A 27987-nucleotide genomic window follows, 5' to 3' on the forward strand; every position below is an offset into this window, starting at 1 on the left:
AATTTTCCAGGTACAAAATTCATCCCAGTCTGCGAATATTACTTTCAAATTTTCTTCTAAACCAATCTTGCAAATTGATGATCTAAAGATGCTGATTTTGTTTAGCTAGCTCACACACTTTAAGAAAAATGGAATTTGCTCTTTAACGGTATTTAAATATGTGGAGATTTCATTTAAATATTGATATGGAATTTTCCAGAAAAATGGGAAACGAGGGCTAAAACAGGCTCTCACTTTTCCTACAAGGAGGTGAGCACACAGAGTTGTCACCACACTTTAGAAGTCCTGTGCTCTCCACGGGCCCCATTTCCACCTGGCCTGTCTCATGGGCTAATGGTTGTCTTCAGATGTTTAAATATCTCTTCAGATATTTAAATTTCACACCTCTTCTAAACTACTTAAACCATTTAAGCTCCAGATACATCAAGTCACGTTAGATATGTGGTACCACATGTGTAAGTGCCACATTACTCAAATTTTTAATTAATTAATTTATTTATTTATTCATTTATTTTTGAAGTATAGTTGACTTACAGCATTGTATCAGTTTAGGTATACAACAAAGTGATTTGATAGTTTTATAAATTAAGCATTATACAAAATTATTATAATATTATTGAGTATATTCCTTGCGCTGTATGTTATATCTCTATGACTTATTTAATTTCCAACTGGAAGTTTGTACCTCTTAATCCCCTTCAGCTATTTGGCCCATTCCCCCACCCCTCTGCCCTCTGCAACCACCAGTCTGTTCTCTGCATCTGAATCTGTTTCTGGTTTGCTATATTTGCTCTTTTGTCTTTTAAATTCCACATATAAGTGGAATAAGACAGTATTTATCTTTCTCTGTCTGACTTATTTCACTTAGCATAATGACCTCTAGGTCCATCCATGTTGCTGCCAATGGCAAAATTCCTCACTGTTTGTTGCAGCACTATTTACAATAGCCAAGACATGGAAGCAACCTAAGTGTCCATCAACAGATGAACAGATTAAGAAGATGTGCTATACAGTGGAATGATATACAGCTATGAAAAAAAGGAAATCTCTATGTTATTGTTTAATGATTAAGGTTATAATAGAAAATGTATACCTGTATTATAAATGGATATAATAACATACAGACAAGATAATTTCCATTGTAAAAATCTACCACATTAAAGCAGGGATTCTCAACTGAGGTAAACTAAAATTATGAAAGACTGCATTTCAAAAAAAATAGGAAGATTTATTACTTAATGATAGCAATTTAATTCTTTTAAGTTATCCTACTGTTACTTATTGTACTTGTAGTTTTTATATTCAGTGGATTTTAACGTGCTATTCCAAATGCTTATTTCTTTTTAAAAACAAAAATTAAAACTTCTGTCATATTATTCATTTTTAAATGCTAATTTTAGTCTCAATTTTATGTCCATCATCCTATTAATTTCTTTTGTATCCGTTCTTCAAAAAAATTTTTTTTTAATTTTTACTTATTTTCTTTTTGGCTGCATTGGGTCTTCGTTGCTGCACGCAGCCTTTCTCTAGTTGTGGTGAGCAGGGGCTACTCTTCGTTGCGTTGTGTGGGCTTCTCATTGGGGTGGCTTTTCTTGTTGCAGAGCACGGGCTCTAGGTGTTCAGGCTCAGTAGTTGTGGCTCACGGGCTTAGCTGCTCTGCGGCACGTGGGATCTTCCTGGACCGGGATTGAACCCCTTCCCCTGCATTGGCAAGTGGATTCTTAACCACTGCGCCACCAGGGAAGTCCCTGTATCCACACGTGGATGGAAATAGATTTTTCCTTTTTGCCTGATTTAGTCTCGATGAAAATACAATTTAGGTTTGATTCTGTTTTGTTTAACTGATCTTCTCTTTTATTTTTTCTGAATTACATCGACAAAATACCACTTTAGCTTTACCTTAAATTATATATCACACAACAAATGCTCTTCCAACGTTTTCTTTATAGGCATTTCATCTGATATATATTTTTATTAATCTATAGTTCAAGTTTTTATACTTGTAGATAAAACTAGCATACAGGAGTAGGTACTAAGAACAACATTTCTCCTTGCAAAGGAAATTAATGATAAGTAAATAGATCATTTATATATGAAAACTCAAGCAATATCTACTAATTTTAAGTACCCCATTCTGCTTTTCATATCAAGATCCTGGGAGGGAAGATAAGATGTTGCCGTTTTCAAGCAATAAATGGAGCCACATTCTCCCCACTGAAATATCAATACATAATTTTTTTTTAGTTTTAAGTATTTCTGTCTACTATATTTCTGGTAATACTAGTGAACCCGAAATTTCATGGTTAAAAGGGCGATTGCATGATAACTAAGTTTCCAGGCACTTTCTGGTTTGCTTCTCCACTCTTACATGTCAGGCCAGATAATGACTCAGGATTTCTTCTGTAACTTTGTCCAGTCACCTGGTATGCATTCAGCCATTGAGAAGCAAGAGTGAGAAGGAAGGGCATACATCCTCACTGATATCACGTCATGAAGTCCGATTGCACCCAATGGTCAGCACCTCCTGTCATGGACACCGGAGCTACAAGCTCAGTGCGTTATTGTTGTTGGTACTTCACTATTCAACAGAGGAGAACAAACCTGACTTCATATTGGATCTATTACTTTAGCTCTAACATTTGTGCTCTGTTGCCTGTGCTTAGTCATGCTGCACCTTTGTCTCAAACTATAAAAGAATGTCTCCTATTGCCTGAAATATACATAATAGCCCATTCTCCATGTTCTGCCTCCCAGGCTTGAGTTTTAAAGGTGTAACACTTTTCCATTCATATAGAGATAAAAAAAGTTACAGAACACAGAATAACAATTGTCTGATTGGAAGTTTATGGGAACATTGTAACCAGACTTAAAAAGGATTCCAGTACCAAGATGTTTGCACCAACCAGCCACATCCCCACCCCTTTCAGTACAAAAGAAGCCTGAATTCTAACTCAGGTAAGATGGTTTTTGGGGACACTCGTCTGCCATCTTCTCCGTCTGCTGGCTTTCTGAATAAAGTCAATATTCTTTGCCCCAACACCTCATCTCTTGATTGACTGGCCTGTCATGAGGCAAGCAGTAAGAGCTACGTGATAATCAAAGTTCTTAAATCGTTCATTGGCCCGTTCAAGAATGCAGATTACTTTGTAAGATCAAGTGTTCTTTTTGCTTTGCTTTAATTACTTCCCGTGTATGTTGGAAACAGCAAGGGATTCCTAGACCAGGTCCCTGCATACTGCATTGACTGTGCTTTGTGACACTTCCCTCAATAATTGGGCACCTTCCTCAAGAAAACAATACTAAAGGTTATAGGTAAAATTTTAAAGCAAATGTAACCAGTGCTTATTTTAATGTATCATGCCAAAAAATTATAAATAAAATTTTATAATAATAATTCAGAAGACAAAGCAAGGTGAATTTTATTTCAGCAAAGATAAGGCTTTCTCTTTAATGGATGACATCTTGACCTACTAAATAAGTGTGTGATAGAATCTATAAAGATATTTGCAATGTTCATACCTCTAAGAGATCAGAGGCTGGGGTACACAAAGAACCCAACAAATCATTTCAACTGGAGTTCCTTATAAAACTACAAATAGAACTACCAGATGACCCAGCAATCCCACTACTGGGCATATACCCTGAGAAAACCATAATTCAAAAAGAGTCATGTACCACAATGTTCATTGCAGCTCTATTTACAATAGCCCAGAGATGGAAACAATCTAAGTGTCTATCATCGGATGAGTGGATAAAGAAGATGTGGCACATATATACAATGGAATATTACTCTGCCATAAAAAGAAACAAAATTGAGTTATTTGTAGTGAGGTGGATGGACCTCGAGTCTGTCATACAGAGTGAAGTAAGTCAGAAAGAGAAAGACAAATACCGTATGCTAACACATATATATGGAATCTAAGAAAAAAAAAATGTCATGAAGAACCTAGGGGTAAGACGGGAATAAACACACAGACCTACTAGAGAATGGACTTGAGGATACAGGGAGGGGGAAGGGTAAGCTGGGACGAAGTGAGAGAGTGGCATGGACATATACACACTATCAAACGTAAAATAGATAGCTAGTGGGAAGCAGCCGCAGCTCGGTGCTTTGTGACCACCTAGAGGGGTGGGATAGGGAGGGTGGGAGGGAGGGAGACGCAAGAGGGAAGAGATATGGGGATATATGCATATGTATAGCTGATTCACTTTGTTATAAAGCAGAAACTAACACACCATTGTAAAGCAATTGTACTCCAACAAAGATGTAGAAAGTCCAGCAATGCAGGAGTTGGCTCAGACATGGTGACCAAGGAAGCGTTAAGCACTGTGGCGAGAGAGGCAGGTCCCTGCAGCCTTTTAAAAACAATATGCCATTGTTCAGTCAAATTACTTAGCCCTCACCTATGTCCCATCATAGGGAACACATCGAACACAGAGAAAAGTAGCTGGTTATGTTAGCTCCTCTCCACTACTGCTCTCAACCCCCTTTTACAAATCACAGGACCTACTCTTGGGTTTCTACAAGCGCTATTCTTATAGCAGTAAATTGGTGAGAAAATGTTCATGTGCAAAAGAAACTTTTATGCAAGATAACTTTGCTGCATCTCTGTTGCTTTCTAGTTGTGGTATACGTTCGAAAACGTGGATGGTATAAGTTAGAAGAGAATTGCATTGTGAGAATTTTGCATTTTAATCATTTTCTCCTTCAGGTTTTGTTTCTGTTTCATGCTTCATTAGAATTTGTGATTTACAATGCATGTAACCATGCACGGTGGCTAATTTTAAGAGGTGTCTAACAGAAGAATAGGATTCTAGATGTAGGAGTAAAGGTAATTCTGACAAAGATGAGGAATCAGCATTCTGTGAGTCATTTATTACAGTCATGCAACAAAGGTAACAAACGAATTGGGCATTAGAGTGAAAGCTACTATAGTGCAAATTAGCTTTTTGCTATCCTAACCACTGGGTGTGTCATCTCCAGCTTAAAATCTATAAATATAACAGTGGGAACAACAAAATTGAAAAGACAAGCACAAATGATTGCTACTTGACAATGTACTGATGATTTTAGATGGAAATTGGAACCTAAGACAAAATAAATTTATAGTTTGTTTGTTTGTTTTCAATTCACAGTCACTGAAAAGCTTCTGGATTCAGGAAGCAAGTTATAAATCGATTGGATGATAATTCAAAATGGTTAATTTTAGGTAACAAAGACTTGTTTAATCAAGAGTATTTAAAAAACTTCTGGAAACCAAAACTAAGTACACAAACATCTACTATATATAGCAATATGATAGCTTTACAGAGGAAGAGTTCTTGATAAATTGATCTGAAAGGTGAATTGCAGTATTTAAAAAAAAACAGTGGGCCAGATTTTACTTAGTGCTTTGAAAATGAAGCATGTTTGCAGAAATTCCTTAACAGATATTTTTTTAATTAGCTGAACACATCTCTGCAGCGGATGGAGAAAATGTTTTGATTTTAAGTGACAAAAATCTTGGATTTAAAAGAAAACTGAATCTTTGGGAAAATGTTGCAAAATAAAAATACTTAAATGTTTCCACTGGTGCTTTGGTTTGGAACTGATTAAGTATATGAGAAAGTCTCACGATTTATTAAAACCATCTGGAAGAAATGTAGAACATGGCAGAGCAACATTTCCTGTACTTTTAACGCCTGCATGTGAATGGCTTAGGGCCCTTTCTCTGAATATTCTGCTCAGCTTCTGACATGTACAGAAGAGAAAGAATCTTACAGAAGGTAGCCTGATAATGCAATGAAAGTGAGACCACCTGATTGCCTCAGACAGGTTCCAGATGCTATAAAAGATGAGTGTTCTGCCATTCAGAAGAAAGTAACATGCATTTTGATACAATTTTCAACTTCATCAAAGCGTGAGCAAGTTTCATTATTTAAAAAAAGAATCAAGAACAAAGACTGAAATTGTCTCAGTTTAGTTAATATGAGATACCCCTGTGCTTTATTTCCTTAGTTAAGCAAAGTTAGGCATTTGTGCAGCATAAAAACATTATGGAGGTAAAGTCACTCATTTTTAGAGCAGAAAAAAGACATTTCAGGTATATAAAGCTGCAAAAGATCAAGAAATTTACACATGTAAAATAAACTTGTAACTTCTAGCCCTGTATTTGGACTTGATCAAGTCACTCAGGAAGAAACGTTTTTATATCAGTGTTGTATAAAATTATTTAAGCCACACGTTATTCATATTTTATTTAAAGGATAATTGTATTAGTATATTTAATTGTCAACATTGCCATAAATATTCATGTTATAAATGATCTTAACTAAGACCAATTTACATTCACTAAATTAATCCTACCTTTAGAAAACTGAATCCTATTTGGATTACAGCAATTATTTATCAGAAAATGTCTGCATGATGTTTTAAAATTTTATGAAAAGAGAAGAAAGAGACTAATTTCAAGAAAGATAAACTATGCTTCACCTGGGTTTCATTGTTGTTGTTGTTTTTGCTTTAGTTAGTAACTTTTAGTTAAAAGTCATTTCTGTTTAATTAGGAAAAAAACACTCTTTCACAGACAATATTTCACATACCATACCTCAACTCATCAGCATATTGTACAATAGAAATTTGTAATGAGGATTTTAGGACATTTCAGTAAGTTAAAAGAAAGAAAAGAGAAACTTTTTAAAAACATAAATTTCCTGTGCCTACAATATTGATGTGATTAGAATTAATAGCCTTTGTAGGGAGGAGTAAACTGGCCCAAAATAAGCAAAGCTACAGAAAATTATCTTTTACCTCTCAAAAGATCATTGACGTTTTAATTATAGATTGTGGTGGAGAATTCAGGGAGCATGTTAGCTTGCCTTGACAAATAGATATTGTAATTTTTACTCAGGGGTTCCCTGAGACCTGAACAAGAATCAAGAGCTCCTCCCATGTAAAATGTTTGAGGGAGGCTACCCTGGAGTCATGAGAGTGACTGAAGTTCACACAGCAACAGAAATAAGTCTGCTACGAACAGCGTAGAGCATAAGAAGTCACAGCCAACAGAGTACCTAGTGTGTGATTCCATTTATATAAAGCCCCCAAACAAGAGGCATTATTAGCCTTTCATGGTCAGGATTGCTCTGGAAGGGGGTAGTGACTGGAAGGGATACAGGGCATCTTCTACAGATCCTGTTAATGTTCTATGCCTTTACCTTGTACAGAGTAATCAGACATGTTCATGTGGGGAAAGTTCACGCAGCTGTACACTTACAATGTGTGCGCTTCCGAGTGTATAATAACCATCAACAAAATTTATGAAAATAAACACAGCATTAAGAAACCCAGACTTTGCAAGATCATATTCAAATAAAAGGTACTTTATCAAACATATTAAGACGGTTATCATTCTGGAGGGAGTCATGGAAGCTGTATGAAGAGGAAAGGGAATAAACAAAGGGAGAAGTATGCAATGACCAATAATTTTACCTTATTAGGGACTATGAGTGTGATAAACTCAGCTCTCTGGTTAAAAAAGAAAAACAAAAGCTCTCCAGGACTTAGCCATGAAATCAGAAGTGACCAATATTTCATTTAAAAATGCACACAGGGCTTCCCTGGTGGCGCAGTGGTTGAGAGTCCGCCTGCCGATGCAGGGGACAAGGGTTCGTGCCCCGGTCCGGGAGGATCCCACGTGCCGCGGAGCGGCTAGGCCCGTGAGCCATGGCCGCTCAGCCTGCGCGTCCGGAGCCTGTGCTCCGCAACGGGAGAGGCCACAGCAGTAAGAGGCCTGCGTACGGCAGAAAAAAAATAAAAATAAAAAAATAAAAATGCACACACGTTTATTCCTGGGGGTCAGAAGAGTAAATTACATGTATTTCCATTATTTGGCTCATGTATAGAAAAACCAAGAAACCTAGGACTACCCTATAGATGACCTGCAGAGTTTCCTAAAAAGTGAGAGCTTAGCAATCATCTTAGAAATCATTTTTTTAAAATGCACTAATTTTCATAGCTAAAAGTACCATATGTCAACTCCATAAATATTTTCATATTCCAGTAAGGTGGTCAAAATTTCATGCTCATGACTAATTTATTTCTGTGACCCTGAAACACCCACATGGGTTTGTGTGTGCACATATGTCTGTGTGTGTATGTTTTGGGTGGTCACCTTCAGCTAATCAAAGTCTGAATGAAATCTGTCTCCTAAATGTCTCCTTTTACAACTGCCCTCTGCCTTTGTGGCCTGAAATCTCTCAGGAAACTAGAGTCATTACTTCGTTCTGCAATGTGTAGAATGATTCTTGACTCACCTATTATTGATTAACTCTAAAATAGCTACATTGTATGTATGTTGCTGTATATAAAACTGAGAGAAACCATGTGGAGTCGTGAATCATACTTCATGCAGAAAGGACTCACTGTCTGCAGAAATACCCTCCTGTAGCCCTCCATCATCAGACCCGCTTTGGCAGTCAAACAATTATGTAGAGGCAACTCCCAAGCGAATAGTGTCCCTAGGAATAATTTAGGAGCAAACACTCTTTTATGACTGCTTCATATATCAGATCCTCAGACAGTAGGAAATAGATGTAAACAAATAATTTATTTTGTCTCCTGCTAGTACAGAGAAATATCATAAAATTACAGACCCTGGTGCTAGAAGAAGCTTGCAAAAGTCAGCTCAACAATTTGATACGGTTTTTAGGAAGTGGCCACACAATCTAGCAAACCTCTCATGTTAATGGAAAAAAATAGTGAGATTTACAGAATTTAACTGAGTTCCCAAAGATAGTTTTAAGGGTAAATCTAGGACCCATGTATCCTTATCCTGGCCACACTCCTTATACAATACTATATAAACTGACTCTGTCGCCATGCTTTCGGAAAATCTACTCTCAAACTACGAAAACTGATCACACATTCATTTTTAGACAATCAGGGGAAAACACCTGTGGCTCATACTCTATTTAATGCTTTAAAAAAGTGGTTTTGTACCTACATGAATTTCCAAAGCACATTTTTAAAATTATATCTTTTTTTTTTTTTTTTTTTTTTTGCGGTACTCAGGCCTCTCACTGTTGTGGCCTCTCCCGTTGCGGAGCACAGGCTCCGGACGCACAGGCTCAGCAGCCATGGCTCATGGGCCCAGCCGCTCCGCGGCATGTGGGATCTTCCCGGACCGGGGCACGAACCCAAGTCCCCTGCATCGGCAGACGGACTCTCAACCACTGCGCCACCAGGGAAGCCCCCAAAGCACATTTTTAAAACCATGTATAATTATTTAATTGCTTATTGCCATGAAAATAGCTTCTAGAGATTCCTTCTTTCTAGAGCTTTAAGTATTTCTTTAATGAATTTCATCTCCTCTGTCTTCTACTTTATCTCAGGGACCTAAGTACTTAAATACTTTAAGTTCAAACAGTATCCTGAACTTCATCTGCTTTTACTATTCAAAGATCTTGGAAGATCCTTCTTCAGTTCATCAAATTATGATCCCTCACTGGATACTCAATCTCCTATCTGTTGATATACTCAGTCTTTTTAATACATCTGCCTCTACGTCTGTATCCGTAATTACATCTACATCTATATCTTTCTCTATTCACCTCCAGGCTAATTCAGTTTCTAATTTCTCTACTTTCATTATTTACAAAAATCTCAAAAGGAAACTTGGGTTCACTTGTTCAGTACTTTAGTAAGCTATATGTCCCTACATATACAGAAATGCAAAGTCCATCCTGTGATACATAAAGTTCCAACTCTTATAAGAAAAAAATAAGAAATAATCTAACACATACAGTGAAGTGAGTTACATGAATGCAGATGTCTGCATCCAATCCCATTCATCAAGGACCTTAAACAGCCACCCCAGGTAATGGGCTCCCATATTGAACCCTGAACCTCCTACAGCCCCTGAAATCCTTCACACAACTTGCATCACTGTTTCTCTCATTTCTCTTGACCGCAAGATGTTTGCTTGATTTCTAAATAGCATTTGACTCTCCTCTTGGAAGATGAGAGAATAATACTCATTTTTGCTTCTAATCTACCCACATCTCAATGATGAGATTACCTCTCCATTTACAGACTAATTAAGGTAATTTCTTTACTGATTTCATTAACCTTTGCTCCTTTATCTCTGCCCTCCCTGCACCCCAGCCCCCGTAAAATGGGTGACTTTCTCGGGCTCCTTCCATGTTCTGACCAGCACTACAGCGTGAACCTTAAAACTTGGGTCTTGTAATTCACCCACGGGGCCAACAGAGGGGTGAGGAATAAGCATCCAAAATAAATAAATGGCATGATTTATTCATAAAAAAGATTCAATAACATAGTTTAAGTTATCCCTTAGGATATCCCTGAGGGAAGGGCAACATATGTTCCATACGTTATTATTAATTTTTGAAAATATAATTGCAATAAGACGATACAAAGGGGGGAAAAGGCTCTATTTCTCCTTCCCACACTCACGCCCTCAGCCCGTATTTCCCACCTCAGAGGCTACCAGGTATCCTTCCCGAGACCCGTGCCACGTTTCACACACACATGGTGTGCAGAGCGTGCTAAGGTACCCCGTGATGTCGCGGCCTCAGCGCCCACGCTGTGTGGCCAGCAGCCAGGGGCCTTGGACTGACCCGAGCCCCTCGTGCGAATCCATGCCCTGGGGAACTGCCCAAGAGTCACCGGCATGGAAGTTCCTGAAATGACCCCCCAGCCGCCCTTGTGAGCAGCATTCCCCCGTTCCCCCCAGTCCTTCTCTGTGTGTGCCGCTTAGGTAAGACCCCCAGGGAGCTCACCCAAACCTTGTTCTTTTTGGTTTGACCAATTCAGTCCTCCGCCTGCACCTGTCTTGACCTCCCAAAGTGACCCCTCAAGGCCACCCTCCTCCTCCAGGACCTGTGATGCATAAACCTCGGCTTCAGTTCCCTGGGGGCCTCCGGCTGAACCACAGCTCACCACCCACAGTCCAGGTCTCGACTTAATAGGTGTAAACTTAATGAAGTTACAGCAGACACTGATGAGTCCATGTACAGGAACTGAAGGTACCTTTCTGTGTGTGTGTGTGTGTGTGTGTGTGTGTGTGTGTGTGTGTGTGTGTGTGTGTGTGTGTGTGTGTGTTTCCTAATTCAAGAATTCACCACTCTTTCATACCAGCATATATAATGCCATCTCATGTTTTTTACTGGCTGTGTAATATTACATTATATTCATTAAGTATACATTTGGCCTCCCTCTCCCAATCCTTCCCCCTACCTCTTTAATGTTGCTTTTAAAAACAATGCTGTAAAAAGGAAAAATGTTTAAAAATCCATGTAATTCGGGCTTCCCTGGTGGCGCAGTGGTTGAGAGTCCGCCTGCCGATGCAGGGGACACGGGTTCGTCGGTCCGGGAAGATCCCACATGCCGCGGAGCGGCTGGGCCCGTGAGCCATGGCCACTGAGCCTGTGCGTCCGGAGCCTGTGCTCCACAATGGGAGAGGCCACGACAGTGAGAGAGGCCTGCGTACCGCAAAAAAAACCCCAAAAATCCATGTAATTCACATATAGTCAAGAACATCCATTAGATAAATTCCTAAAGTTTGGTTTTGCTAGATCAGATATTTTTATTTATATATATATATATATATATATATATATATATATATATATATATAAATTCGTGTAGTTACTGTAAAATTGGCCACAATAGAAGTTTATGCTTCACCATCAAGGTATAAGGATATTATTTACCCCATACACTCATTAAAATATTGCTATCAAACCTTTTTGGGATTTTTCAAATTGGTGTGCAGAATGGTATCTCACAGTTTTGATTTGCATCTCTCTCACTAGGACTGTGATTGAGCATTTTAAAATATAAGAAGATATTTTAAATATAAGATATTTAAAATATAATAAGATAATAGAAGATAAGAATATAAGAATCATTTGCATTTCTCAATTCATACTGTCTTTTTTTACTGCATTTTTCTTAAATTTGATTTTTAGGAACTCTTTAGAAATTAAGGAAATCAATCTTCTGTCTGACATGTGAGTTTCATTTTCTTAGATCAATTGGTCATTAGTCTGACATTATTTTATTTATATATATTAAAATGTGTGACTTCTGTGTCATGGTAGAAATTCTTCCAATATTTCTTCTCTGAACTTTAATAACTTCATTCTTACTTTTAAATATCTGATGTGCCCAGAATAATTTTATTGTTAGATGAGACAAATACTCAACTGTCTTTTTTTCCAGTGGCTACCCAGTATTTACAGCTACATTTATTCAATATTATACATTTCTGATACTGGTTTGAAAAGGCAGCTCTACCTTGCACTGAATTCTTATACACAGTTGGGGTCATTATTATTCTTTCTATTTCTTCCACTGAAATTACACGTCTAATTATTGCAGCATTTTAATATTTTTAGTTTTTATTTGGCTTGTTCTACATTGTTACATTCTTCTCTTGGATATTACAAATTCCTTATTTTCTTTATAAATATGAAATCCAGTCTTTCTAATTCCAAAATAATTCATTTTAGTGTTTTCTTGGTATATATGTTGGTATTCTTTTCCATGGCATGAGATGAACATAGCTTATTTTCTTTTGCATGTGTGTTTTAAATGTACTGTTTCTTGTTATGTTATTACTTTATACATTTTGAATATTTTAATAATTATCTTAATACTTGCTCTCATCGATGAAATATTTTTTCAGAACTTAATAGTTTTAACTTATAACACTTTTACATTTTCTTGCATCATCCTTGTTTGAAATATTCACTCTGAAATAAGATCACACATTATCTTGATTTTCTTGTACTAAATATTTTTTCTCTTTGATCAAATAAGCACATTCAGGGGGACTTCCCTGGCAGTCCAGTGGTTAAGACTCTGCACTTCCACTGCAGGGGTCGCGTGGGTTTGATCCCTCGTTGGGGAACTAAGATCCCACATGCTGCGTGGCGTGGCCAAAAAAAATAAATACATATATTTTTTTAAGTTTCTGCCATTTAAAAAAAAAGTACATTCACTACTCTATTTTTTTCCTAACAAGATAATTACTTTATATCTTAACCTTTTTTTTATAGCCATGTATGTCAACATTTTTCTTCTTTGAGATTGAACTACTGTTAGCACTAGGGAAAATAAATATTTCAAATGACAGTTTAAAATTTTAATCAGTTATACACTCTGCATATATGAGTCTCTTTAACTGTAAAGACAAATTCCTCTGTTATCCCACTGGACGAGGAATGAGCTTGAAAACATGGCCAGGTCATGACTCCCCATTGTTCTTACAGAGGTAACATATCTTGCTAGCAAAGAAGGTAAGAATCTTCCCCCTATATCTGACTGTCTTAGCTTGCATCTTTTATATTTTCTATAAATAGACATAATCCACTGAATTTAACTTCCGCTTGTTAAGAGGAATGAGGAAGATAAAGATATTGCATCCACTGGTCATGCATTTTGTGAAAGTGAGTCTCAAGGCATTCCACACAATTTCCTCTAATACTTAATAATCCTTGGATTTAGGAAACACTATGCCAATTTTAAATATAAGCACAAGTAGTATCTTTTCTTTGGGAGCCGAACAGCATATTCCACTTTCTTGTTGCCAAACCCTCTTTCTTAGGAATTCATGTTCCATGTAAGTGACATAGGATTAACCATCTCAACTCTTCCCCTCCATGGCAGAAGGGCTGAACATGACCAAGATCTGTCCAATTACATGGTCTCCGCCTCTGGCAAGAGACAGTGTGCACATATGCATGTGATTTTTCCAGCCTTTTTCGTTACATCTTTTAGAAAAAAAGCTCCATTTTCAAAGGGTTTGCTCAGTTGATAAGATGTCAGAGGCAGTGACGCTTTAATCTGTGACCAGAAGCCTCCCCATGTTGCAGGAAGCGAGAAAAATGCCTTAGTGATTTCATTATTGGAACCCCTGGATTAAGCAACTCCAGAAGCCAGCCTTCTCCTGAACAGTGAGGTTAGGTAAGCCAAGGTACTCCTTCTCTTTGTAACTTAAGACAGTTTAATTTAGATAGATTTGTGTATGTGCCTTATATCTCAATGTGTTGTGACTGGCATAGAAATTTATGTGTACAAACAGGATATTACAAATGACAGATAATTAAATCAGAAATTGATGATTATGGTCATGTAATAACAAAGCAGTCCATAAATATACATATTTTGTTTTATCTTTTATATTCTCACCGTGTTCAAACTGAAGTTCAAGCATTCATGAACCTAGTGAAATGTCAGGATAACAGATTTCGTTACCCTTATGAGTTTTCTGTAAAACTCTACAAATTACAAAACAAATGTAAAAAATTACGATGAAGAGCATCAGTACGAAGAATATCAATTTCAGTGGAAAGTGGCCCAATGGAAAGCATATAGGCAAGAGGTTATAACCTCCAAAGAAGACACCCTTTTACCTTTCACCTGTAAAATGATATGGCATGAATTTATAGAACCGTCTCCTTTGTGAGATTCCACACTCAAAACTATTTACACAAAACTAACGTGAAAGAGAGCGGGTCCTCATGAAACTGTGGAGTCAGCGGTCTGCAGGGACGGGAAACTCTGACGGCCTAATTCGGGGGTAGTCCATTTGTGACACCCATGTCTCATATGAGTCCTGCTTGTTCTCATACACACTGGAGCAAGCGAGACTCTGGCCGCCTCATCCACTGACCCTTTATTTTAAAGCAGAGAACAGAACTGGGCTCTGCAGCTGAGGGCTATGTTGACGAGGGCCGGGCTTGTTTCTAGGCATCCGAAACATCCAGGCGTGGTACATACTGTAAGGGCAAGAATCCACTGGTAACGAATGCAGAGGACTTTCAGAAATCAAGCACTGGCAGCTTAAGGAACTCTGTGGGTAATGTAGTGCTAAAGATACCACAAGTTCGAAAATCGTTCATAATTATCCTTTTTAAAAGTTTTGCTCATGTTGTGGTAAAATATGTATAACATAAGCTTTGACATTTTCACTATTTTAAGTGTACAGTTCAGTGGCATTCCTTATATTTATGTTGTTGTGCAAGCAACACCACTACCTGTTTCCAAAACTTTTTCATTACTTCAAACAGAAATTAGGTAATCATCAAGCAATAACTCCCTACTGCTGCCCCCACTTTAAAAATGTTAGCAACGTTTTAAAAGAAAAAGATATCATGACCAAATTGGGTTCATCCTGGGAAGACCAGGTTGGTTTAATATTTAAAAAAAAAAAAGATCAATCAACGTAATTTACCACATGAAAAGAGAGAAGAGTCAGATGATGATCTCAGTAGATGAAGAGAACACATTTGAAAAACTGAACTTCATTTAAAAAAAAAAACAAAAAAATTCTCACCAAACTAGGAATAGAAGGACATTTTCATAACCTCATCACAGATATCTAGAGAAAACTTACAACAATCTGCATAATGGAATACTGAACAGTTTTTTTCTTAAGATTGGCAACAAGGCAAGTTTGCCCACACAAACATTTTATCGATACTATGTATGAAACGGACAACTGATGGGAACATGCTTTATAGCACAGGGAACTCACCTAGTGTACTGTGTGTAACCTAAATGGGAGGGAAGTCCAAAAGGGAAGGGATATCTGTATGTGTATGGCTGATTCATCTTGTTGTGCAGTGGAGGCTGACACAACATTGTAAAGCAACCATGCACCAATAAAAATTAAGTTAAAAAATTACTGAAGATCCTGGACAGAACAATAAGGTAATAAAATGAAAATTTTTAAAAAAAGGTATCTAGATTCACCCAATAGAAGAAAGAAGTAAAGATGTCTTAATTTATAGATGCTATGATGGTGGATACACAAAGTTTAAGGAATCTATAAAAAAGCTACTAGAAGCACTACATGTTTTTATCAAGGTCACGGGATAAAATATCCATGATATTCCTATATACAAGCAATGAACAACTAGGAAATGAAATAAAAACCTCAATTGATAATAGAGTCCAAACATATGAAATTCTTAGGAATGCGTTTAACAACATATCATCAATCAATATAAAATTTTTGAAATACAATATTTTCATGAGAAAAATTTAAATATATCTAAATATAGAAGTACATTCCTAATCAAAAATCTCTAGACTTTAATGCTAGTCTCCCCAAATAATTCACAGATGCAATATAATCTCTATCAAAATCTCAATTGACGTTTATATTTGTAGATATTGGAAAACTTACTGTATGATATTTATCGAAATACAAATAATGTACGATATTCAAACTAATTTTGTAAAAGAGAAACAAATTTTGAGTACTTAAACTGCCTGATTGCAGGACTTATTCTAACTCTTTGGCACCTAAGACAATGTGATAGTGATATAAGGATATGCATTAGAATACTGAAGAAAAAGAGTCCACAAATCCAACCAATGCATATATGGTTAATTGATTTTTCAATAAAGATGCCAAGTTAATTGCAAGGGGATAACAGCAGTCAACAACTGGTCCTGAGTCAGCTGGACATCCACGTGGACATCCACATTCACCTCGATACTCATTTCACACTATATATAAATATTAATAACTCTACTTTTAAAGCATTAAAACATCATAACTTTAAATGTAAATCTTATTTCTATGAAACTTATAGAAGAAAACATAGGAGGAAAATCTTTGCTACCTCAGGGTAGGCAAAGATGTCTTCAATAGAGGACAAAAATCATGAACCATAAAAGAAAAAAATTGATAAACTGGACTCCAACTTATTAAAAATGATTACTCTCTGAAAGGCACCACTAAGAAAATGCATAGGCAAGCTACAAACTGGAGGAAATGTTGGCAGTGTATGCATTTGACAAAGGATTTGCATCCAGAACTTGTAAGAACTCAACTCAATAAGACACCTAATCCATTGGCAATAGCTTTGAACAGCTACTTTTGAAAGAAAATACACCGCTGCTAACACATGAATGTGAAGCTTCTCCCATCATTAGTCATCAGTAAAATTCACTAAAACCACAGTAGATTACATTACTCAACCATGAGAATGGTTACTTTTTAAAAGACTGACAATTCTTTGTGTGGAGCAAATGGGTCTCTCATACGTTACTGCTGGGAAAGTAAACTGGAAAAACTATGTAGGAAAAGATTTGGGCTGTTTCTATTAAACTTGCATTTCCACCTGTTTTGGCAATTTTACTCCTAGGTTTGTGCCCAAATGTAATGAAAGCATGTCCACATCAAAACATGTACATGAATGTCCACAGCAGTTTTACTTCTGATGGCCCCAAGCTGAAAACAATACAAATGTCCATCAATAGCTGAGCGTATAGACACATTGGTAACTATCCATACAATGGGATACCAGTCAGATAAAAAGGCAGGATCTCCTAATGCACACAATAACATAGACGAATCGCAAAAGCAAAGGCTGCATGAAAAAAAAAACAGATACAAAAGAGTACATACTGTATATTATTTTATTAAATTCAAGAAATGGGAATGAACCTCTAGTGACTGAAAGCAGATCAGAGGTTGCCTGGTTCCAGGGTTAGGGAGAGTCAGCCACAAAGTGCTTTGAGGGAAGTTTTGGAAATCATGAAAACATTCAACTCTTTATTTTTTGGGCTGGCAATGATACTGAAGTATACATTTGTCAAATTTCATCAAACTGTGCACTAATAATGTATAGTTAGCTTTATATAAATTAATTTTAAATTAACCTGTATAAGTTCTGAATTTTTGTCTGATATCTATTAAATCATCTCAGAAGTTTGTTTGTCAGGGTACAGAGATATTGTAAATACTTTTATGTGTCTTAAGATTGTACTAAAATACTTAGAGCGCAGAGCTCAAATTGGTACTAATGCATTCAGGCTCATAACACCTGCCTTGGGTGTTCACTACATCCCAGTTATGTCCCATTAGAAGGATCCATAAAGTAGCTGGATAAGGCAGTGAAGCATCTAAAAATCATTTAAGAAAACTTCATATTTCATCTATATTTGGCTGTAGTTGTTTTACTGGAACAGTTTAAATTATTGGTCTGATTCTATGTATCTAATAGCAAAGGACTTCAAGGTATACTGTACATTACTCCTAGTTCCCTTTCAGATGATTTGGGTTTATTTTATTTCAATAAAAATATAATAAAGAGAATCAAGGTCTTTTTTATTCTTAAATGAGATTTTTAAAAATTTCATCAAGCTGGAACTCATTTGAAGTTTATTTTCTAGTCAATGCAGAAGAATCTGTTTGAGGTGATAAGACAGGAACACACTTTGCTATTTGGATTCAAGGCAGCAAAAAAGCAGAATTTAAAGTGTGTAACCAAAGTCATCTTTCACTTTTTCTTTCTTTCTTTCTCTCTTTCTTTCTCTCTTTCTCTCTCTCTCCCTTTCTTTCTTTCTCTCTTTCTTTCCTTCTTTTCTTTCTTCCTTTCTTTCTTTTCTTTCTTTCTTGCTTTCTTTTCTTTTATTTGAATGCAGCTTTAATCAATAGTCTTGAAGCTCCAGATTATCTATCAAACTGAGAAAATCTGTCTTAAGTAGCTAGATCCTCTAATCAAATATTGGCAGATGTGATCTCCTGGGTGATAAAAATGGATTTAAAACCCAGAGTGACATTATTTGATGAGAGTCATAGAATCACAGCATACTTATTTGAGTCAAGATGAAACATATACAGTATATGCTTACTTCTCAAGTCATTACTATTCTTCAATAATATAACTGCAAGTTATTATTACTGCTTTCATTAGCATATATTTAAAAGCTAAGGTCAAACATTTTCTTATTTACATAACTAAGATACTTAATCTATATCTATAACCTGATCTAAATCCAAGATACATTATATAAGTAGAAATGTTCAGTTTGTGGAAGTAATATTTAACCAGAGTTTTAATATATGCAAACAATTATTAAAATATTTTATATCTCTTATTATATTATTCCAAGTCTTGTGAAATCACTCCCTGAAAACCTAAATCACTATAAACATTAGATAGCATAAAAGTAAGTAGCTAAGTGTACACTACCTAATAATAGAGATTTCAGGGAAACAAGAGAACTTTGTTCATTTTAGAAATATTTAGTGTCCTAATATGCTATTTATAGTGTTGCATGGAATCTCAAGACGTTTTTAGAGTGTCTTTGTGTTTTGTGAATTAGTGAACAGATATTAGAGGGTGGAGTAACCACTGTGGTTAAGGATTAGAATAGAAAAATGATTTTTATACCCAATGGTATAAATCTATGTAGGATTTGAGTGCAGTCGTTTTCCTTTATAATATTGCCTGCAGCCTGACATGGGAAGAGCAGAATCATGTTGTATTCATGGTTTAACAATGAAAGTTTAATACTTTATTTAAATGTATAATACACTGTATGAAGGATGCAATAAAGTATCAGTCTATTAATCATGCTTGATGAGAAGTCAGAACCCTTGCAGGATGAGAACTTGGGAGTCAGGTGTAGTTTTTTTTGTTTGTTCTTGTTTTTTTGCGGTACGCGGGCCTCTCACCGTTGTGGCCTCTCCCGCTGCCGGAGCACAGGCTCCGGACGCGCAGGCTCAGCGGCCATGGCTCACGGGCCCAACTGCTCCACTGCATGTGGGATCTTCCCGGACCGGGGCACGAACCCGTGTCCCCTGCATCGGCAGGCGGACTCCCAACCACTGCGCCACCAGGGAAGCCCTAGGTGTAGTTTTCAATCAAAGTTTTGTAAATATGTAAGAAACCCAAATCACGTCTCGACCTTACATTGTATTGCTGGGATTGTCAGCCAATCTCAGCACCATTTACTACTCTTAGTACTCAAGCTCTTAGTACTCCAGTAACTCTGACTTTTCTTTCTCATTTCCCATCACCTAGTTTTCCTAAAGTGACAGAAGTTTGAGGACAGTTTATTCTGGGGCTGCAACAGATGGGTTATGTAAGCAAACCTTCAAGAACATCTCCTCCCTGGGAATAAGACTCCTCGCTTGGTGCCCGTCTCCCCTCCCCACAATCACCGCACTTACGACTCCAGAAAGCAAAGGAAATGAAAATACTAAAAAATAAAGATCAGGATTTTCTCGAATGACTAACAATAGTCTCCGATGTCCCTAATTATTAGGAAGAATAGACAGCTAATTTGTGAAATACAAGTGAGAGCAGAAATATAGAGATTTTAGTTCAGCAGTTGTGGAGTCCAGAAAACTAACAACAGTATTTCCTCCTTCCCTTTGTGGTATTGATGGATGCTCACCCGAGGTGAGTAGTCTAACTAGATGCTTCTAAATGTTTCTAATTTTTAAAATTTCTGATTACCAAAGGATATAAGCCCACACATGTCCCTCTATTACAATTTGTGCATGAGTTCCTATATTCTAAAGAGATACAAGTTATGCCTTATATAACAAGAAAGTCTGTTTTCTAACAATACTAATCTGAGCCATGAATTAATTTCTGGATGAAATTATCAAAAGCTAGGTTCACCCAGAGGAACACCTTGACTATTTATTAGTTTGTTAGATAAATCATAACTCAAATGAGGATGAAAATGCTCTGGGAAAGCCCATAGAAAAGGCACCCTTAGAGTAACTCCTATTTTTAAATATGACGTGATGTATTAAATGGAGAAGAACTTGGCAAATCTTGCCCAGCAATTGACGTAGAGGCTTCTTTCCTATTCTGGACCATATTTTCCATCTCACAATCTGCCGATCGGTGATAAAACAGCATATTGAACACTTACATAATAATACTGAAAAAACTGACTGGTTAGTAATTGAGCACATAATATGCTCCAGGCATTCTGCTACAATCTTTGCATAATCACCACAGAAAATCTTCACAACTGTTCTACAAGATAAGTACCGTTTTACAGATAAGTCTCATTTTAGAGATATCAATATGCTTATGAATTATGGAAGGTCACACAGTTAGTAAAAAGTGGCAGAGGCAGGACTGAACCCAGGAAGGCAGACTCCACATTCAGAGACCTCTACCCTGGGGGGAGACTCCGAGTCCTATACGGATAATGCTAAACTTTCCTCAACGCAGAGGATGTAGAACATTTGCCAAGGAGGACACTGTAGGACACATATAGCAGAGATCATTTTGCTAGGGTCACAAAATTCTAGACCCTGAAAATTATTAATAGATTGAATTTTGTTATAAAAGCAAAAGACAATAAAATTTACCAACATGGATTTCTGAGTATAATACTCAATCATCTGATACTGAAGGGATTCATACAACGTGAAGCAGGCTTTCAAGTACAGTTGACCCTCAAACATGGCAGGGGTTAGGGACAGTAGAAAATCCACATACTATGGCTCTCTCTGCCTCGAAAGCAAAGGAATTGAGAAATGACCCACCCACGGGCTGGAAGCTGAAACAGTTTGGTTAGAATCAGGACTCAAACCCCAGTTCTTTTGATGCCGTGATTTCTACAGGAACAAAAACTTTCCCCCACATTTAATTAACTGAAAGATCTGTAAAATGAACATACAGGTAACTATATTTATTGAAAAAATCCACATATAAGTGGACCCTCACAGTTCAAACTCACATTGTTCAAAGTCAACTGTAATACATGTATTTACATTTTTCCAAAACAAAAATGTTTCAATTACTCTACCCTGATATATAACCAAAGGGATCCAAAGATGGGATGCATGTAATGTGGCTGGTATTATCTAATTTCTACCTTCTAGAATAAAAGTGAGGTTTTCATAAATATAGCACTGCTTAAGGGCAATAAAATGTTTACATATGTATATCAATACTTTTTTCTAGGAAATGTATTAAATAATAATATTATTTTAATTCAGCTGGAACACAGGCCAATCAGAGGTATGATCATTTAATAATGCAATTTAATCATTCTAAGTTTCAGATTTTAAAAGGGCTCAGACTTTCTATGCAGATGCTAGATAGTATGCTATCTAAGTGAATATGTGGTACATTTTATAATACCTTTGACACACTGTTGTTAGTGCATGCTTCAATTAGCTCTTCAAGAAATTGTTTCTGGGCTTCCCTGGTGGCACAGTGGTTGAGAGTCTGCCTGCTAATGCAGAGGACACGGGTTCGAGCCCTGGTCTGGGAGGATCCCACATGCCGCGGAGCAAGTGGGTCCGTGAGCCACAACTGCTGAGCCTGCGAGTCTGGAGCCTGTGCTCCGCAACAAGAGAGGCCACGATAGTGAGAGGCCCGCGCACTGCGATGAAGAGTGGCCCCCGCTTGCCACAGCTGGAGAGGGCCCTCGCACAGAAACGGGGACCCAACACAGCCAAAAATAAATAAATGAAAAAATAAATTAAAAAAAAGTAACAAATGTTCAAGTACAATTGGTGTCTTTAAAAAAAAAAAAAGAAAAAAAGAAATTGTTTCTTGTAACAGTGCATTTACTGGCATTTTATTTCTATCAACAACTCTGGGTATATCTTTATGCAGAACAGCTACAGCCTGTCCAAATTCCTTGGTAATACACATACCACACATTTACTTGACAAAAAGAATATAAGAGAAAAAAGAAAAAACCTTAACAAAAAAGTATAAAACAAAACTCAAGGCAACAGATGGCATGTAGTAGATGAAATTCCCCATGTCTAAGTTTATGATGAACCATGGAAGCAAGAGACATTATCACAGCAGGACTTAGACAAGTCTAGGTTAATCTAACTCAATCACTATATAATTATAGAAACAAATTAACAGCTACTCTAGACATGAAATAAGCTCCCAACTACCTTCAGTCTCACAATTGAACTGGAACAATAAGAACAAAACTGGTCCCTTAGTTGTACTGACTGAGGTGGCCTCCCTCTTATGTGACAACTAAGTCAGAAATTTATGCTACAATATCTTTCATAGGTTTCATCTTATTGGAAACAAACTCCGTTCCCTAAATTGGACAGAAACTAAGTAGTTAGAATTATTTAAGTCAAAATTTAGCACCTTGCTGTAGTTAATATTTTGAGTTACTATCAAGTGTCCAATTCGTTCTGAGCCATGCTATGAAGATGACTTAGGCCTAGAGAAATGTTATGATTTTAAGATAGAGATTGTTACACATTTTAATTTTTAAATAGATTTCCTTAATAAGGAAGCAATACATCCTCTTCACATCCACTTGTCCTTCTCTTAGTAAGGCCTTACTTCCTGTAAAGGTGATTTCAACTTTTGCTTAGAAGAAAAGACTAGATCTAGACATAGAAATGTCATAGAGACCACATCTTTTCCACTGTTCCCACTGAAATATAGTTTATATCCAGGTTGCAAAAGCACAGGCTGTTAAAACAACTATACATAGAAAGCTAAGATTTCTCTCTCCTTTGGATGCACAAAGACACGTTGCTTATATTCCCTTGATTCACGTGAGTAAGAGAGGAACTAAAAATTTGGAAAAAAATCAAGTTCACAAAGTCCACTGAACTATTTTATCTTGGAACATGAGGGATGTGGTGAGAAAGAGAAAGAGATTTTTAGAACTAGTTGTGACATTAAAAACCATTTTTATATAATCCTTTAAAAATCTCTCATGTCAAAGTATACATAATATATACAAGTTTGGGAGTGGGGTATGGTGTATAAACTGGGATTCTAAGGTAATTTGAATCCACTAGCTCTTCCGTAAACCACTTCCATAAACTCTCCACAAAAATCAGTGTTATTAAATCATAATTGCAGACACAAACACAAATAAGCACATGTCAACAGATAAGTCAAATCAGCTTCAAAAATTCCTGATTTGTTTTCTTTCTTCTTATGCACATTATTTTTAATATTTAAAAGTACTACATTCTCTTATATTTGAGTTGAATGGGAGAAAAAAGGAGCCAAAGTAAAATTGGAAGACTTATTTCAGATCCATTTTCTTCACTACATGGGATATGATGTCCTTCCTAAAAGATCCCTCCAGATTAAGAAAGGAGATGATGGTACACGTTGAATTGGAGTCATCTTTAAATCACATTTTAATTTTATACTATTAACTCCCTGCCTTGAAGAAGGAAGAAATTAACACCATATACTTCTCCCTCCCTACCTCTCAGCATACTGCAGTTATATTAGTGTTGCCCAGCTGTACGATATTTACATCTTGTTTAGTGAAGACCATTTCAGTCGGTCAGTTTTTGTTGTATATTTAATGACCATGGTGTTTACCATCTAACCATGATGTCAACATTCCTGAATTATTATTGTAGTTCATCTTTATGTTGTCTAGATTTAAAATACAAACTAAATTAGGATATTTAATTGGGGAACTGAACTCTATTTATTTTCCCTGAAAGACTCCTAAGGTGGTATAAAACCTGCAAGTTTGTGCATCCTTGTTAATATTTCTAAAACCTTTATATCTGAATTTTAAGATAATGTAACGTTCTTGAAGCTGATCTTTTATTCCTACCTTCACCACTTGGTAGACGTTAGTCTTCTGGCATTGACTACAGTTGCGGAAAATTCTAAGATAACCCTATTTTTCTCCTTTGTATCTTAAAATTTGCATTTTCTCCTAGAAGCCAATAGAAGTTGAATGGTTCTCAATTAAATTTTAAGAAAATAGTTTTGTTTTGTCTAATAAACATTTTTTTAAAATAAATTGTTACAACTATAACAAAATAAGTTTCTGGTTCAAATAGGATTTTCTTCATTTTTTTAACACTGTCCCATGGTTATCTTCATAAGTGGGAGAGATGTTCTATTGACAAAGAATACATTTTCCACGAGTTTTAGCTTTGATATATTTAAGCTTTTTCATGTACAGAAAAGTACTGTATTTGGTAGAGATTTTCCTAAGGGATTTAAGTTTCTCTTAATCTTCAGTAGAAAAGTAAATTTTTTGCACTTAGAAACCTCTTACTACTGAAAGTTAAGAATCAAAACTTTTTAACATAATGCAATGATAAGCCAGCAGTATATTTTCAGCATGAAGGCATTTAATTGAATTAATAAAACAATAAAAGAGTAAAATTTTAAGCATTAAGCATTCCGTAAATACTTAGTGTGGAGCCATAGGAGATGTAGGGTCATACACAACACTATCCTTGATCTCAAGTAGCTTACAGTTTTCATAAGATATATATATGTGTTTGCGTGTGTACGTGTATACATATATACATATACATGGCATACTTACAAATAATACGTTCAACTGTGCTTTTTGTTAAACACAGAGATGCTGAGAAAAAGCAGAGTTTTCTCAATTCATCTAGTAATTTACGGATTACATATCATGTTTACATGAATTACCCACGTGATCAGTCATGAAAAACCTATGACAGTTGAGAATATTATTATTTTACATTTATAGGTAAAAAAACAGAGACTAAATAAGGTGAAGATTCCTCAGTTTACAAAGGTCAAAACTGACTCTGAACTGAAGTTCCCCACTGCCCAACTTGTGTTCCTCCTATTCTCACCTTTCAAATGAGGAAGACATACTCAAATCACCGAGGGAGGAGATCAAGGAAAAATGCCTTGAAAATAAGAATGAAAGCAAAAGGTTAAGAAATGATCTGATGTTTATAATGAGGATTTAACAAAGAACAGTAGAGAAGATGAACAGAATATTCATAAGGGATGGAGAATAGCATTACTTGCAGGAAAAAGATAGGAAGGGAATGCCAAAAGGAACAAAGGGTAAGGTGGATTTATGTCACTAAAAAACCCAATTTGTATGGAAAAAGAAAATAGTAGATAAGGCCAGAAAGGTATGTTGGGAGCAGGTAGGAAATGCTAATTTACGGCCACGTGAGAAAATTTCTTACACGCCAGACTTAGTAATGATGTTATTTTTCTCAAAATTAATATATAAGCATTAAACAATCTTAAAGAAGGACAAGGAAATATCTACTAGATGGATGGACAGATTGATTAGAGATTAATAGAGAGTTAAAATACATAGGTAATGTACATATATTTATGTAATTTCTAAAACAACTTTTTAAGTAGTAATTTCATCATTTTATAGAGAAGGAAACTGAAGCTCTAAAAAATGTTCAAACTGAAATTTGAACTCAGATCTTTTAACTTTAATGCTAATTTTTCAATATGCAAAATGGCAATAGAAACAAATAATTTATGTGGTATTTGGAAACTCAACTTGACAGAAATAAATAGTGTTGAAGAATATCGAGGCTGGTCAGGGAAGTCATTTAGGAAACTACTGCTGTGTGACTTTATCAAGACTTAAATTATGATGCTGGCAATGGGAACCAAAAGGCAGTGATGGTAACACAAGGTAACTTCAAATTATTTCTTGTCTAGAAATTTACATATGATGTGACAATGTTTATACTTTTGTTCAGTATATAGATCTATTAAATTAATGAAAATGTATTAATCCTGTTTTTGTTTTTGAAATTTTATATCATTAGAATGTTGTTAATTTGGATGTGAGCTACATGTCTATGCCCAAAATGGTCCCCACAGATTCAACACATAGCATTTGATGAAATGACCTCATCATTTGTGCGTTAACTCCCATCCCAAGCAGTAAAATCCTGTAAGTGGGTCTCTTTGGAGTCTAATTATCAGCAGGAGTTTTTATGGGTTCAACAATTTGTCCAACACGTCCTTCTGTTATTTTTATCCATACAGCAAACTATTTAAAATGTGTATCATACCCAGATAAGAAGATTATTTGGCATCAATCACATTTCAGGTGGAGCTATTTACTGAAACCTAAGAATACATATTTTTAAAAGACAGGTATGTTGGAATGAGTTTAGAGAACAGAAAAAAATGAAGTGTCTTGAAATTAAGAACGATGGCAAAAAACTAAGAGAAGCAATCTTGCCAGCGAAAACTGATGGTAAACATGTTAAGAACAGAAAAGTTTCAATTCATCTCACCATTTAATAGAGAAAAAAGTGCTGGGATTGATTTGCCAATGAAAAAGTATGTTAATATTTGTTAAGAACAGTTAAATGAACATTGGAACTCATTCAAGATTGGGAGTCACAGAAATTTAGAAGTGAGAGAGTCTATACTGCACATTCCATTGAGGGAGGGCAGAATTTTCCCTCACCCTACGCATTTCCAGGTTGCACTATGTCGAAAGGGACATGTCACGGGGTCAGACAAAGCTGTTCCAGGGGAAGGGAGGCACTGGCAGAGCGGAGGTGCCTAAGTCCTGCCCCTGGTCTGTCTTTAAGACCCCTTGTCTCTCTGTGGGGACCAGAGCTTCATGAGTTCTACTTGCCATACTTCCTTGTCTCTTCAGGGTTTAGCTAAGGTAGTCATGGGTGATCTGCTAGACAGGGTGTATGAAAAGCCCCTACATCATTATTTGTGTCCACTGACAGCCCCAAACTTTAGAGAACGCTGTAAACTTGCAAGCACGGACAATTCAACAAAGCGAGATGCTCAGACAGCTGACAAGCATCAAGTCCTGTTAAATCACATTTTCTAAGAAATCAGTTGCTGGAGAGAACTGATATTACACTGCTCTAAGTTTAAAAAGGAATAGAAGACTGTATGCATTATAATCCCAAGATTACTCATTTTCTCCAAGCACATTCTATGAACACATTTTATCTGCTCCAGCTTCAAAATAAGTGTTGAATCTGAGTACTTTTCGCTTCCTCTAGCATCTTAGCATAGACCACTGCTGTCTTTCATCTGTACCACGTTGGTAGCCTTCCAAGGGGTTTCCCTACTTCCACCTTGTCCTCATACTTTTCTGTTCTCTACACCAAAGGCATCCCTTCAAACCCTTAACTTGAAATAAAACAATATAAAAAAATAAAACAGTAGTGTTTCATATTATTATTTATAAAATAATGCAAATTCCCTCAGGGCAAAACCGTTTCTGCCTGTTCACTGCTGTTTTCCCTTTCCCCATAGCAGCACCTGGTCCTCAGTGGCCCTTCCATGCATCCCTGTTTTTGCATGTTGAATAGCCATGCTGTTACCTGTGTGCACATATGGCAGTGCTTAGTGAAGCCTAAATTGATACTTTTGTGAAATAAATTAGTGCAGAGCTAGTAGGCTAACTGAAAGTGCTACACTTTTCATAAGAAACCCAGGGGCCTC

This window comes from Leucopleurus acutus, assembly GCF_964270905.1.
Source record: "Leucopleurus acutus genome assembly, chromosome: 7".
Lineage (NCBI taxonomy): Eukaryota > Metazoa > Chordata > Mammalia > Artiodactyla > Delphinidae > Leucopleurus > Leucopleurus acutus.